General features: G+C 41.8%; 1 long non-coding RNA gene across 1 annotated transcript in view; it reads right to left on the bottom strand.

Annotated features, from left to right (window-relative positions):
* Nucleotides 1–15,646, bottom strand: part of LOC134547015 (uncharacterized) — a 64,481-nt gene extending 48,835 nt beyond the window's left edge. Inside the window, exon 1 of the long non-coding RNA XR_010079337.1 lies at nucleotides 15,455–15,646. This is a non-coding gene — a long non-coding RNA (uncharacterized LOC134547015). The remainder of the gene's footprint in view (nucleotides 1–15,454) is intronic.
* Between the last annotated feature and the right edge of the window lie 576 nt (nucleotides 15,647–16,222).

The following is a 16,222-nucleotide window of genomic DNA, read 5'->3' as shown; positions in this document are numbered from 1 at the left end:
GATTCCATTCTGCTGAGAGAATCCTCACGATCCTCCTATGAAACCTGTCATTGCATCAGACTCATCACAAAAGGCCCCTCTCCTACCTCTGCCCATGGATACAGCAAGAGTATTCTATAGTCCAGAGGAGCTGATCTGATCCTAGTAGCAAGCATTTCCATGGTACAAATCATTTTTGTTTGCTGAAAAAAAAATGGTAGAAAGTTAAAGAGAAATGGCAAAAAAAAAATAGACTGGTAAAAAGTTAAAGCTGAATGCTTCTAGTGCTCCGGATGACAACAGTAGAGCTCTGAGAGCAATGGCCTGACTCACTGTGCTGGTTCAACCACCTTGAATAAGTCTGGTGTGACAGACCCACTTCCCTGGGCATGAGCAAGAGAAGCAGAGGAATAGCACAACCTGGTAACTTGGTGTGGTTCTTCTGTCCTGGGCAAAGGTGCTGCAATCTTCCTGAAGGTGTGACAGCTGCACAGGGGTGCCCACTTGTTTAGCAAGTAGCGCATGCCTCAATATGAGAAATGTAAAGATTCATTCCATTTTACTGGAGAGGTGGCTCCAAACCAGCTGCTCTGTTGGAAGGCAAACAGGGATGCATCTTCCCATTTGCATGATGCCAGTATTTAAAGATGTGGTGCCAGGACCCCATTGTGCCAGCTACTGCACAAACGGAACGAAAGGCAGCCCCAACAGGCAAACAAGCTGCCAGGCACGAAGCTAGAGCTGTGCTAATCCCAAGAGGACAGGCTGTTGTTGCCTGCTGGGTGGGATGCCAGGCTCACCTCCAGCCCTGCCACTCCTGTGCCCAAGGAGGGGCGTGAGGACAGACTGGAAAGAAGACAAATGAAATGGCTTTGCAGGTATTTACAGAGAGCTTCTCCAGGGGGATGAGAAGCATGGGATAAAACCTGAACCCTCGAGCCACGCACCAAGTAGGACCTGAAGATCCTGTTAGCAGTGCTGGTTCCCTCCCACAGGCGTGCTGCAGCTCTCACTGCACAGCACAGCCCCAAGGCAGGGTGATGTGGGCTAAGCAGGGGGTGTTGTGCCTTAACTTGCAGATTCTCAGCCTTTGTAGTGACTTTAAACCTTTGCTGCTGGCTTTTATGTTGAGTATCCTAGAGTGTTTTTATTCTAATATGTTCTCAGTGTGTCTTTGTTCCTTGCCTAGCTCTACAGACACACATGTGTACTGCAGTTCATCTTCCAACCAGAAAACCTATCCAAACATTTCTCAGAAGGACAGGGAGTGGAAGCAGCAGATACAACACTCCAAGCAGAAAGCAAGTGATCCACTACAGCCCACTACTGTGGCACTGGGAAGAGTACAGCCCTGAGCAGTTAAACCAGCTCATGCTACTGAACAGATGATCAATCCTGCTAGGATGCCCTCTCTGTATTCTACATTCTTCTCCTCTTGGTGTTACTACTACAGGTGCAGCCAAAGAAAAGCAGTTCCCAGAAACATACAGGGGTTGTTGTGACCAGTGAACAACACTGGGAAAAGAAGAACTTGAATTCTAGAGAAATTCCTGCAAATCACTACTGGTATGGGACACAGAAACAAAGGAACTATCAGGCACCACTCTATGGAGATAAGCCAGTGCTGGTCCTCATTAATGCTCTGTCATGCTTTAAAGTTCAAGAGATACTGCAGCTTAACTTGTTTCCCTTGACTGGAATTCATCACTGCTAATAGATCAGAGCCAGAGGGGTAAGCTGTTAGACATGCACTGGCAAGAGCAAACTGTTACTGCATGAAAAATCACACTAATGTCCTTGAAGAACCAAAGTCTGGGTGGAGGAGGCACTTGCCTGCCATACCCAGAGCAAGTTCTATTTACTAACTGGCTAGAGGGCCAACAGCTCCTTTTTTCTTGACTTCCAGTGTTGGAGTTTGTCTTTACTTCAACTGCACCCACAGAAAAATAATGTAAAGGAGAAATCAAAACACTGAAGTTTCAAAATCTCCAGGCAGGGCATTTTGTATGTGTTTGCATGTGCATTCTTAGAAGGACTGTAACACATTTGAAGGAATATTTTTTTTCTCCTCAAAAACCAGAACAGTTGTGAAAGGATTTTTGCAAGCTTTACTTTTCTGACACATCTAATCAGATGCAGCGTTACGCCTTCAATCAGACATATACCAGGTGAGAAGCCTTTCCTGTGATTCAGAGATGAGTTGTAACTTCAGACTGTGATGCCTTTTGTTTCTTGCATTTCTAGGATCATGACTGTGCCACACAAAATATCCTGTTTTGTCCTCAGAGAGGCTGAAGCCTTCATGTGGTGAGGTGCTGTGCTCTCTCACATTGAAACCTGACTTTTGTTCTTTCCACTTCTTCCCTCTTTTCTAGGTTAAGACAAATCAGTATCTAAGGGTGCCTGTTTGTTGATAGAAACCTTCCCTCCATAAATCACTGTTTGATGAAGCTGACCATCAGTGCTACAGGCAGTGGGGCTGAGCATTCCAGTGCCACTGGAGCCCAGGAACTGAGCACTCCTACTTGTGTGTGTACAGTAACTTTCCTTCTTTCCCTGCACAAAGTCCTCTGTGCCATTCAAAGAGAGAGAGTCTTCTGCCAGAATTCCCCTCTCCAGGAGCTGAAACAGCCTCTGAATATCTGATCATCTGTTATTTTATCCTAATTGCACGGCCTCTTTATAGATTAAAAAAAAAACAACCCTCTGGAAAACATCAACACAAACACTAAGCGTGCAAGCACTCCTTGAAAACCAACCTCAATTTGTAAACTCATTTCCCAGAGCTTGATGTTGCAATAGAGACTCTTTGAATACAAGTTTAAAGGGAAGGTAAGTAAGCTGAGAAACCAAAGGATACATGGATAGAAACGTGATTTGCACATTTGTGATAAACTGTAAACTCTAATATGTTTTGAAGGCATAATTAAATATTTACCTTCAAAGAGCACTTAAACAGTACATCTAAAACAGATTATGTGCTGTGATGGATGATAAAGCTTTTCCTCTTGCAAACACAGCATGTGTGATTTTTTCTTTAGTTTTAAAGAAATTAAGTAATTATTTTATCTAATATGATTTATTATTTTCAAGCCTTGTGTTGGACTTCAGGCTGAACGTGGAGCTGCCAACAATATTGCTGAAGATGTGTTTGTCCAGCAGGCAGCTTCCAGGAAGAAAAACCATCACACAACCATAGTGAGAAAAATCATGATTCCCTCCAGAATCTGCCACAGCAGAGACTTCACAGGACGATAGTAAGCCAAAGGCTCAAAGATCTTAACCCCTATTTCTTCAAACCAGGAGGCATCTGTGGGTACATTTCCAACTCTTGCTACTAGACAGGAAGGTGAAATACAGTGTTTTAAAGCTCTGCTCCATGAGTGTTCCAGTGCTCATGGGACTATGCCTGATTGATCAAGAATTTTCTGAATTAGCTAGGGAAGAGGAAAAAATCAGTCACATTTTCTTTGGCACATGTGCCCCAGCCTCTTTGACATGATCACAAATCAGCAGTTCCTCTTTCCTTCTGTATTAAATTCAACCTTCAGGTCAGGGGAGGATGAGTCTGAAGGACAATCAGAATATTCTAAACAAGAGAAAATACCTGAAGACAGAAAGCAAAAGCAGGGCAGGATTGGTGTCTCTAAGGAGCTCAACCTCCAGCTGTTCTTTCCACCAAGAGAAATGAGATTGTTTTCTTTCTCTCATGCAACCATATGTAAATCAATCTAATTAGCTGCAGAAAATGCTTCTATTGGATGCAGAAGATTTCCTTTTATAAAACTGAAAAGTAATATTTAGAGAAAGACTCACAGACAGTGGATTTTTTCCATTTCATTTAAGCAGTGATTTGCCATTCATTTACAGATACAATGGCTTTTTTAATGTAATGTTTTTGTATGAAATAATTAATGATATGCTCTCAAACAAGAAAAAAGTCAAAATGGATATTACTTTTCAATACCCTTAGAAACTTGGAACTTTTTTTACAGTGGCGAGCCTAACTATTTTTTGTAATGATTTACTTGCTTGCTAATCTCTTCAAGTTCTTCTGCATTTATTAACTGTCATTCAGCACTGATTACAAGGGGAGTTTTGTTACTTTGTTCAATCCATTTTAAAACCTTTTTGTTAAAAAAAAAAAAAAAAAAAAATCCCTCACTGTACTGCTGTCCATGAAGGAGGGCAAATTTTTTTCAGCTGACCAAGTGGAAATTTGTGAAGTGACCCCCAGGCTGGGGCATGACTGTAAATGTGTCACAGGGACAGCACAGGCTTTTTGCAATGTCACATATACTGTGGTTTCCAGAGAGATACAGTGGCGATCTAGAGAAGCTGGTCATGCTTGCACCAAATTGAGAAAGCAGGATTGTGACCTAATGTTACTTTTCAGCCACACAGATCATCAGCAGCACCACTGGAATTATCAGACAATGCCTTCAAATGAACTATGGAAAACTGAGATTAGAATTCACACTTACAATTAAGCTTGGTGAGCAAATCTTAATGATGCCAAGTGCAAAAGGCCCAGTTCTGTGATCTCCACTGTGAACATATCACCTGTTCAGATGCTCCAGATGTACTTTGAGATTTGCATTCTCTGTCTACATATTCCCATCAATTACAGCACTCTTCACTCTTCAGTGAGATTTATTATCTTATTGTATCACTGGGGCTTGGAGACTGGAGAAGTATGATCTTACAAGCCATTATGAAATGATTTCCACTCGTTGGGACAAGTTCTTTTCAGGAAGAGCAATTATTTCTTGTGGGTTTTCAGTGGCATTCAAACCTTAGCCAGAGGCTGGCCTTGTGCTTATGTGGGTACAGATCAGACCTAGAATCAGAGGGAGGTATGCAGGATGGGTGTTCAAATGCAAAGTTCAGATCATCTGATCTGTGCTGAGGACTGTTTTGAGAACAGCTGTTCTCATCTAGCCTCTCTCTACATTTTCAGAGGACCAGATGAACAAAAAGATTCAAATATTCAAAGAGATTATGAAGCTTTTGCAGGTAAACCTGCAAGCTTTGTGGTTTACTGATATCTTTTTGGATAAATGTGTTTTTATATTATCAGAATAGGGTTGCTCAGGAAAGAGAAAAAAAATTGTCTGTTTTTATTGTTGGAAATGCCAGCTAACAAGATCAAATGTTCCATAATTTGCTAGTTTTAGAAACAATTCTGGCAGAGCATGGATTTGGCTGAACCCTGCCCCATTTTCCACCATTTCCTCTGCCCACAGGGATGCTGCTCTCTCCCAGGATGAACAGCAGCCTCGGGGGTTTCACTCCAAATCCAGACAAAACCTGCTTTGGAAATACTGAAATCTCCTGGCAATGGGATTAACCTGTCAGCTCAGCTTCCACTGTTTGATCTATGCTAGCAAAGAGTATTTAGATAAAGGCTTTAATTTACAATTCACATCGAATCTCCACATAGCTCAATCCCTGGGCATCAATGTATTGAGGAAACAAACACTACCTTGACTCAGGTGTCCAGGCTGGACATGGCAGAGGTGTTTGGGGATGTCCCTGAGTCTTGTGTCCTTGCCAAGTTGCTTTAGGGTGAGCCATACTGATGCCTTGAAAGGCTAGACAGTGTTAAAGGAATAAAGTAGGTGTTTATTAAAAGGCCTTCAAAGGATGCTCTTTGGGCAGTACAAGAGCCTGGCCCAAGTGGTTCTGCCCAAGATGGACCCAAGATGGACCTAAGATGGACAACTGGTTATGAGTTTTCACACTTTTATAAGTTTTGGTCCTTTTACATACTGGGGTTAATCATCCATTACAGTTTCAGGTTCGGAAGTCCTATCCTCCCAGACTGCACTGTTCAATTTGCTGGTGTTTACACTTTTTGGGCCTGAAGCTGCAACAGTGTCCTTGGTTCTCAGGCTGAAAAAGGATTGTTTTGTCTAACTACACTTTGAGGAGAACTTGCTAACACTTTATATGAAGTTCAGAGTTATTTACTAATGCAGTACAGAATCTGGAAATTACGAAAGCTAAAGCTTAAGGCATCAATGCCACGACACAGAGGTTTTGCGCTCTCCTACTAGCCAGTTATCCTGAGAGGCTCCCAACAGGGATGAGAGTAAATTAAGTACCTCCATGTCTATAATGGTTGTTTCTATGCAGGCACTCTGCACCTCAAGGTCCCACAGCACCTTAGAGGAAGGAGACTGCAGCCCATTATCCCAGGAAATGATAACGCATAGGTAGCTCTTATGACACCTTTTCATCCATAATGCTCATGGAAGACTTTGGCATCACTGACCTCATTTTACAGTTGAGGGAAAACAAAATTTGGGCCTGAAGTGAGTTTTTCCCCAAGGTCACCTATGAGCCAGTGGCAGAGGGGGGAATGTTCCCAGTTCCCTGAAACTCAGGGTGGTGCTCTGTGCATGAGAGCACATCCTCCCCCAAAACCAATTCAGTGCAGACATCCAAGCCTCGCTCATTCTGTCTAGGCTGCCAAGGGAAGAAGGCAAACAGAGCATATGCAAATTCCTGCTTTCCATCATATCTCTCTGAGGTGTGACTTTTGTCTGCGTCATCTTTCATGAAGGGATCATATTCTAATAGAAAAGAGCAAAAAAGCTGATCTGGCTACTGCTGAAAGATGACAATCCAGAAACAATTAGGTATCTATCCACCCTTCTTTGTTGAAATATAAATAGCACACGTGGGGAACATACCCACTGAGATGGCTGGAAAAATAAATTGTCTGGTTTTGCAGATCTTTTATTTAAATCTTGCAAGTAGTAAGAAAAGCAATTTTAATAAAAAATGCAATGCACAGGAGAATTGCTGCTTTTCATCTGAGAAGTGAAGAATTTTCTTTATTTTTACTAATTTTGAATTTGATGCAGATATGATTCCAATGCTAATTATGCCCCCCACTGTCTCTATGCTCCAGTGAAATGTGACTCCCTGATGTTTCTCATTGTCTTTTGTTTACAATTATGAGAAGTTGATGGAAATCATCTGGTTTCTGCTTCTGTAGTGCTGTGGGATTTGTACAGCAGCAACCTGTCAAGTTAATGACCTCTAGCAGGAGAAGCTGTGGCCAAATCAGGCGGCAGCCACAGCTGAAATCTTAGCATTGCACTGTTTCTCTCTTGTCCCCCACGTTATCTGTGAGGAAACAGTTCCTGCATCATGCAAGGGTGATCTCAGAATTAAGGGTAAATAGTAGGATCTTCACAAGTAAATATACATAGCAAATTTTGCTAAACGCTGTCTTCCTCAAGTCTTCTTTCTCTTGTGCCTCAGTTTTCTCATTAAAAAAAAAAAAAAAAAAAAACAAAAAAAAAAAAAAAAACAAAAAAAAAAACAAGCAAGCAGATGTGTTCTGAGCATGATCTCATTAATGTTTCCAGTGCTTTGGGACAAACTGGAGACCAGCTCCTACACACTGTCTCCAGCCCCAGGATTCCTTGAATGAAAATGCCTATTGTAAAATTTGCTGGTGGCCTGCTCATGACAATTCCCTGTCTGGACTGCCTGTGAATGTGTTTGCATTTTCTGGAACTGTATGGCTCTATAACGCATCTGTGCATCAACCTTGTACCTTAGGGACATGCAAAGGGGTTTTTTTAGGAAGATAAATAATTTAACTCACTGTTGATTATATGTGATATATCTGAGCATCTTGTGCATAGAAATACAATTACAATCTTTGTACTGGCAATGAAAGCATTAGCAGGAAAAGCATTCTGGATTTCAGAAACCACGAGACAAATACAGCTCACGATCTAAAGGGCTGGTTTAATTAATCCCAGTACTTTGAAGTGAAATATCAGATTTCCTTCTTTCCTGCACAGAGGAACAAGAGAAGGCTCTTTTCCCTAGTTCCTTGGGATTTTTGTCCTACTTTTCTGTAAATCCCATCCTCCTTTTTGACAGTTCTTTCCAGTGTTGCCCTCCTCCCAGCTCGTGCTCCTGGCTGGGTGATGGCCAGCACACAGTGGTGGCACTGGTGCTGTTGATGCCATTCTAGCAGGGCCAGCAGGTGTTTACTGGGCCAGGTGATGGCTGCTCCTCTGGAGGGAATGGGAACCCCAGTTACAGTTGCATGATCCCAATGGGACTTTATTCACCTTGCTTTTGCATTCTCTCTCTGATTTTCACAAAACAGTTGGGAATTTAACTCATTTTAGTATCTCAAAGCTACCTTAAAGTTTCATCTAAGGTAGCTAAAAAAAGACTAACTTTTTTGGATAGTAAATAATAGTTACTGAGCTGTGTATCCTGACATTCAGCCTGCTAGTTCTACACTTTGTGGTATACACCTTTTTATATGAAATCCAGCAAGGGCAAAAACTGGAGGGCTGAACACTGGAATTGCTTTATAGCAATTTATCTCAGTTCAGCATCTTTGGCCACCCCAATGGGTCATAATTGCTTGACATAAAATATGAATAATAATAACTTTTAATAATAGGAATAATGACGTCACCATCTGCATTTCTTCAGTTCAGTTGGTAGCACAGATAGGCAGCTTGGGTAACAAAGTCAAAACTGGATAAATCTTGCAACTTACTGGAAAATCGTGGCAGTCAGTGTTCAATAGTAGACAAATGTTCACATGACCCTCTGTTTCAGCATGTTCTTCCTTTAGAAGAAACCAGGGACTGAGCCAACACTACAAATGAATCACTTCAAAATGCTAGAGGGTAAATCTGAAAAGATTTCAATTTTATATTGCAACTTGCAATCATCCACACTTTTCCAGTGCTAACCCCCCTGAGACTGAAGGCACAGAGACCTTAAACTCACACAGTTTCAAACTGTTGGTATGAATTTAACTTCAATGTGTATTTGAGAGTTAAGATACCATAAATAAGAGAAAGTCAGACACATACCATCTTAAGCATACTAATGTATAAATATTTATGCTATTTTTTCCAAGAACCAACTCACGTGACAGGAATTTCTTCATAACCTGAAGTTTATGTCTGCGCATTTCTGACAAATCTACACTTCTATGCTGTTCCACTGTCATTTCAACCAGTTAATTGTAATGAATGGCCAGTTTTCTGCAACCTCTATCCACGTAGCATCTTCCTCCCAAGCACCAAGGATGCCAATATTCCTTATTCTCCAGCTGGTTCTTCTCCTCACTTTAACACTGCCAGAGACAGCAGTGTGTGTGTCTTTGCGCATGATGCACCCTGCTCAGCCATTTGACCTTCAGAAGCCCTGTCCCACCTGTCTCTACAGCTGCTTCACCTGGAGCCATGCTCAGTGAAACTTACTGTTTTGTGCCCCACAAACATGGATTTGAAGCATCTTCTGTCTCAAAGAGAACACAGCAAAACTGAGGCTCCCTGCAGTACCCAGCATCACATATCGTCTGCAGGGAGGGAGGTGAAATAAAAAGGCAACTGGAAAAATCTGTTCTGTTGAACCAGGCTCCCTACTGCTGGTAACAATACAAAATATGTAATATTTGAGGGGAAAATGAGTTCCAGTGCTCAAGTGTTATCAATCCCTGCTGTTGTGTCCACCTGCTGCTGCCCTCCTTCAGGCCTTTTCACCTGCTGGTGCCTTGATTCTTTATTCTGCAGTCCCCAGCACCTGCTGGCAGCCTGATGTGAACCTCTCCTGCCCTGTTTGCCTTTCCTCTTAAAAAACTGTTTCTGTTGGGAAACAACCACCAAGGAGGTGCTCACATCAGGTGGCTCCAATTTCAGTTCTGAAGTCCTAACGTCTTTAGGTCAAACCTCTTCCATTTTTGGGGGCTTTCATGTTGTGCAACACACACAGCCAGCCGCTCAGGCTAAGCCCACTAGTGCAGTCTGCGCCACAAAGGGTCACAAAGTAAATTCAATTGCAAAAGGAGACAAAGTCAGTCTAATCTCTTCTGCAAATGTGTGAAGTGGTGCAGTGGCTGGTGAGGGGGCATATGAACCCAGGCCATGCTCCCAGGCGGGCACCTGAGCACCAGAAGTGCTCTGGGTGTCTGCACAGGGTGTGCAGCCTGCTCCAAACCAGCACAACGTGAGGAAGACAGTGCAGAATGAATGTTCTCTTAATTCACTCAGAATTAACTTTTAGTGAAGTTATTGAGCATCTGGGGATGCCCATTCCAGGAACTGACAACGTCTTATCTTGTGAATCCTGGGCAGGACTCCTCCATGTCTCTGTTAGCAAACACACAGTGCTCAAACGAGGTATTTGTAATCCGTGGAAAGCAGAGTGTTTCACTGAGGACGTGGAACATGATGATTCTCACTTGACACGGGGGTAAAAGAGGCCCAGGGGCTTTAAACCAATCTCACAGGGTCAAACAGGAGCCCGGTGGCACATCTGGTACAGCAGATCTCCAGTCATTTAATAATCCTGTCTTCGCTAGATAGAATTGCCTCCCCAACGCCAATATAATGATATTCACTAATGAGGTTGTTAGGTTTAATTAAAGCTGGTAGAGCACATTACATAGAAGGAATGAAATTATTGTTTCATTATTGTATATTATAATAATTACAGAATAACTAGACTTATACATTAAGCACAGAAAAAGACTAACCAAATTCTGTATCGTATAATTTTTTTGACACATGACATAGGAATTGCAATGGACAAAAAACCCTCATGTTCTCAATGCCGGTCTTAAGTGCTTGAATTCATCTGGCTTATTAATCACTGTATTTTTTAATAAATAAAAATAAATTTAAAATTTAAAAAATAAATTAGTTCAAAATTAAATACTGCACACTTAAAAGGTTGATTCCCTGAATTTCCAGCTTGTTACTGAGGGTCTGTTATGCTCTGTCTGTTGCCACATGATAAAATATTTGGGGGTGGGAAGTCTTCAAAATACTGGAATATGAGGCATAGGATTCTTTCATTTTTGAAGAAGATATTCTGTTTTGTTTCCCATTCAAACTAAGACCTAGCTGGAAAATATAAACATAATTTAAGGAAAAGGTGAAGATAAAATGGTTAAAATTATAATGGAAGTTCTCTAAATTACTCTATTTTGATCTGGTTAGACCTCCATTATAACTTTACAGTTGCATTACCACAGAGTGATGTGTGTTCTTTTACCAAATGGATTTCCCCTAGGACCAGAGTTTGATCCTATATGTGTACTTTCAAAGAAGAGAAATATAATTTGCACAGGAAGATCTGCAGTCCTTGGCTCCGAGAAGCACCTTTTTCCACAGAAAATCTCCCTGAGACTTTTTGTACTCTTTTATGTAGGAAAGGGTGTCAGAAACAAATCTGTAACTTATTCTCTTAACAATTTACTGGTCTTTTATCTCTGAAACTCTGTCTATCAGACAGCAACAGCAATACTCTTATTAACATATTTTCTCCCTCTCCAAGGTGGTCAATGTGATGACCATGAGCTGGGGGATCAGAAACCATCAGAATGGTCATGCTTATGTGTAGCTACAGTGTTGAAACACAGTAAAGCTGCTTGAACCATCTTCAAATTCAGTGAAAATGCCATGAAAGGGAACAGACAAGCTAGTTCAGAGCCAGCAGCCTGGGGATCATAGAAATAGCACCTGTTTTTTCTTTTCCTGTCCCTTCCATACTCAAGTAAACCAGGAACAGGCACAGCAGACATAGGAATCATGCAGAATAGTATTGCTCAAAGTCTCACTTTCCTTATGGCAGCTAACAGCACAGGCAGTCAGAAACTGCTGAGATGACATTTGCCCTGTGCAGTGCTCACGTACTTCAATCCTCCAAAATAAGCAACATTCTTAAAGCTTAAACATGCTTCCCATATTCACTACCATTATTGGTCACCTTTTTCCCTCCCATCTGTATCGACAAAACTTCCCATTTCTGTATGACTGCTCAGACTCTTCTTGGTTCACAGCTGAGTCACAGATATTTGTGGTTTATCTCAGGACTTCTTTTTAGCAGATCCCTTAATTCTCCAAGCACATTAGACAGTTTCAGTCTTACGCTGACTGTGGCCAAAAACTTGCAGACAGAAGCATTCACAGGCATGTGAATAAATAAATTCATATTCCTGGGTTCACAGAATAACTGTCTGCTCATGACAGATAAGGAAGCGTGCACATGTGTCTACTGCTGGATTTGCCAGTGCAGGCAGGAATTTGGATGTGCAATTTCCCACCAGCTCTCTTGAAACACCACCTTGAAACCCAAAGAACCACAGCAGAAAACTTTCAACTTTCCTGCGTAGGAATATGCTGTGGTCTCCATTTTCTTCAGAGAGGTTTGAGTTCAATGTAAATGAACATGTGGAGCAGAAATGCTCCATAAATAACAAACATCTTAGAGCACTTCACAGAAAGTGTGGAAAGTCTGAGAATGTCCCTGGAAGCCACCAGAAAGCAAACAAGAAACTCTGTGTCCAACAGAATGGCTATGTGAGGGTGCAATATTCAGGTGTGCTTCTGCACATTTGAGCCTAAGTTCCAAAGAATGATGTTTCAGATGTCACACAGATGTTTCCATCATCTGCATCCCAAAGCCAGAGTCTCAAAACCTGCCCAATGTCTCAGTCCTGGTTTTTTCCAAGCTGATATCCCCTCCCAGTCTTTTTGGCACAGACGGGGCTGGTAAACACACCCTTGGGAGGTCAAAGTTCTCCTGGAATGATGAAAAATGCCTTGTACATGTTTTCTTTGGGCACATGGGGTCAGGGTTTTGGACAAACGCATCTTCCCTTCCTGAGCAATGCATGGTCACAGCTTTGCACAGCTCCCTGAGTTACCAGGTGCTGAAGATCCAATGGAAGCACTGCCACTTTCCCCCATGCACCTGATCAGGAAATCCACAGGGACACAAGAGAACCAATATCTGGTGCCACGGGTGAATGAAACCCTGAGCAGACCAGTAAAACTTAAAGGAGAGAGAAATCCTGAAAAGATCCATCCCTTGTGAGTGGTGAGGTCAGACAGGAATTACCTGGGAAAAGTGAGACGTGGTGCTGGGGGCTTTGGAAGCAGATATTTGTTCCTGGAAACAGTGCTTCACAGAGAGAAAAAAAGCCACAGCTTTTTGCATGAAAGGGCTGCTCTAGCTCAAGGGTTGAGTTCACAAATAAGCTTCATGCCAGATCCACCCCCTTTCCTCAGTGTTTTGTTTTGTACCATCTCTTTTAGGCAGGTCTGATTAGCATGCTGGCATTCACAATTCCCTTTCACAGCTCTTCCATGAGTTCAGCTCTTTCCATGGGTTCAGACCTTTCATGGATCCTCTTTTCCAGTGCAAGAGGCCGTGCCTTGGGCACAGGGCAGGAGCCAGGCCACAGCACTGTGCTGCAGACAGGGTGAGAGGTAACCCCAGAGAGAGCTGCAGGGCTGGATGAAGCTCAGCGTCTGACTCTTGCCAGATCTCTACATCCCAGTACTGCATTCCAGAAGGGCACCTGAGGTTACAGCATGGAACCCAACCACCTGCTCAAACTAAACCCTTCTTTCTGCAGAGATCAGTATCAGCCAACACACAGCCCATGTGAGTGATCCCTGATTTAATCCTATTACCTAAACACAAGGAGTTGAGCAGTGTGTCACACTGAGCCAGGAAATGGGGAAGCTTTAACAGTTTGTGTTTGTGCAGGAAACGTTTCTGTGCCCATGGCAAATCCACATCAACCCACAACCCAAGACAAGATTCCAAGAATGATGAAGATAACATCTTGTTAGCAGCAAATACAAAGATTTAATTAAATTATAATAGAGCAGCTTTTCAAAATGTCTGGGAAACCTGCTGGAAATTAAATATAATACGAAAGATAGAAAAAGTAAATCTGTAGATATAAAGCAGGGGAAAGTCTAGGTATCCACAATTTTCTTATTCTAACTCTGTTTGTGCTTCCCCTTACTTGCTCTTCTCACCTTCATCTTCTCTTGAAACTGATTGCACCGTTACAAAGATGAAAAGGAGAGAGAAGGGAAAATGGTGAGGAAGAGATAGATTCCTCATAACCTGGGTTTAACTTCGTAGTAAAGTTGTTCATAATGAAAGTGTTAATCTGTGGCCTGGAGGAAAGCCTGGAAGGAAAACAGGCAAAGCAGGCAGAGAACCAGTAAAGCAGTTTAATTAAAAGTTTAAGAGAAATATCTTGAGCATCATTACAGCTCTAATAAGCATCCATACTGGTTCTTATGCTATTCAAGAGGTTGTTTCTGGTTCCATCCTAAGACTGAGAAGAAAACTATTCTGTCAGATTTATACCTCAAATATTCAATATCTTGTTCTTCAGTGCTTCATATTTATAAAAGAAGCAAAATATTGCAGTGGAGATACACTGTGTGGTAAAGATCCAAGAGGGAATTTAAATTCATGACAGCTGTGATACAAGAAATGTATTTGGCTTTTATAGCTGAATTTATTTTTTCTCTTGAAAGAAAAAAAAAAAAAAAGGCAGAGTAAATTGCAGACAAAAATGTTTTTCTAGAACTGGGCTACCAGTAGTTATTTCTTCCAAGCTAACCTCTCACTTACAGACACTATTCAAAAGAAGCACAGAAAAAAACCCCTTTTCTTACATTACACAATGTAATAATTTCTTGCAAATGTATTACTTTGCACATAAGACAAAATTCTTACAGTGTAAATTCTGAATAGGATATTCTGCCCTTCTATTCTGTACTGTGGAGCTCAATGACAGCAATAATGAAGCAGAACACAAAAATATTATGACCTTTGGTGGGGACTTGTTTTTGCAACATGAACCACACGTGCTGTTTCCAGACCAGCCTTGGGTAGGCAGTGTGCTTGTGAAATGCCACCAGATCAATGGTATCGGTAGCAATTGGCAAAACAACGAAGGAGTCTGCTCTTCAGCATACCTGAAGGGCAATGTCTCCAAAGCAGAGTGAAGACGAATTACCAGGGCACCAGCTGCCCCAGAAAAAGCTTGCTAGGCTGTGTAGACTCAGTATCTAAAAGCTAGGATACTCAGACAAACAATCAGGCCAATTCAGCACAGTCTCTTGCAGAATATTTATATTTATCTAAATAAATTTCTTAGAGAGGCCTCTCAAAGAATTGCCACATCTAGGTGTAATTCAGGAAGGTTTAGAATCAGATCCAAGCCTCTCTCCATCCTTATTATTTCACATTTTCACACAAGACTTCGTGATTATTGGTTTGGAACATTAAAATGCAAATGATAGAGGAAGCAATACATATTTAAATGTACAGTGTCAGCTTGGTATAAAAGCTCTTCTGGAACAGAATGACACTGTTTTCTTCAGTTACTTCTAAAAGTGGCAAAATAAAAATGAAAGGAGGAAAAAAAAGACTTCAGGCCTATTTGCATTCATGCTTTATTGGTCATGCTGAAAGAAAAAGCTTAGTAAGCTTGGAGGGGGAGGCAGAGGGAGAAAAACAGTCATTAGTGTAAATGCAACCAGCAGCTCTCTGAGACATCCCAGGCAGCATAAAGAGGAGGAGAGCACGCCAGGAGCATTAGATTTGGAACAAGGCTGTCCTCCTCCCTACAGAAAAACAAAGAGGAGTTTTGACTTACCTTGCCACTGTCACTTCTGGAATCAATATCCTCCTCACGTAAACAGAAGAGAAAGAGTGAAGGAAGGGCAAAACCAGGGCAGAATACAGAAAGCCTCTCTGCCTCCTATCCCATCCCTGTGGGATGCCCTGTTATTTTCCAACTTTAACTTCTGGCTAAGGAGTGACAGGAGGTCACTTATTCTCAGGATGGTTTTTACAAAGCCTGTATGGTTACTGGGGCAATGAAGAATGCTTCTCATTTTAATAACACTTACCCACTGCCATATTCAGTGTTTCCTGAAAAGGTAAACCAAGACATAGAAAGTGTGGAAGATATTTTTCATAGTCTAAAGTGTCAGCTCACAGCTGTGTGCCTTTTCATTCCCCATTTTCACTCCAGACTCAGCATTAGGACTTCAGTGCTAAATGCTGTATTTTTTTGGTAAAAAACTCAGGTGGCTGAGCTATCACTACAAGCAACTTCTGCCCCTCTTTACTCATGCTATCATAAAATATCCATGCACTTACCATCATGGATATACTTCTGCTTTCCATGGAGGGACTGCAGAATTGAGTTCTGCTTTAGCAAGATCAGGTGTGAATACAGATTGCAGACAGTCCCAAAAGGTAGCTCTGTATTTAGTCTGTAAACTCTGTGGAGCTGAAGAGCTCCTGGACACAGGCCTGGACTGGCTCTCTGTTATGGAACTGCATGTCTTGAACTGAATTAGGTTTCAGCAGAAAACCTAATTCAGGCCCCTCTTCTGCATGCACCCACACACTCAGG

This window comes from Prinia subflava, chromosome 2 (genome assembly GCF_021018805.1).
Source record: "Prinia subflava isolate CZ2003 ecotype Zambia chromosome 2, Cam_Psub_1.2, whole genome shotgun sequence".
Lineage (NCBI taxonomy): Eukaryota > Metazoa > Chordata > Aves > Passeriformes > Cisticolidae > Prinia > Prinia subflava.
This window is presented reverse-complemented; position numbering and strand designations above follow the sequence as displayed.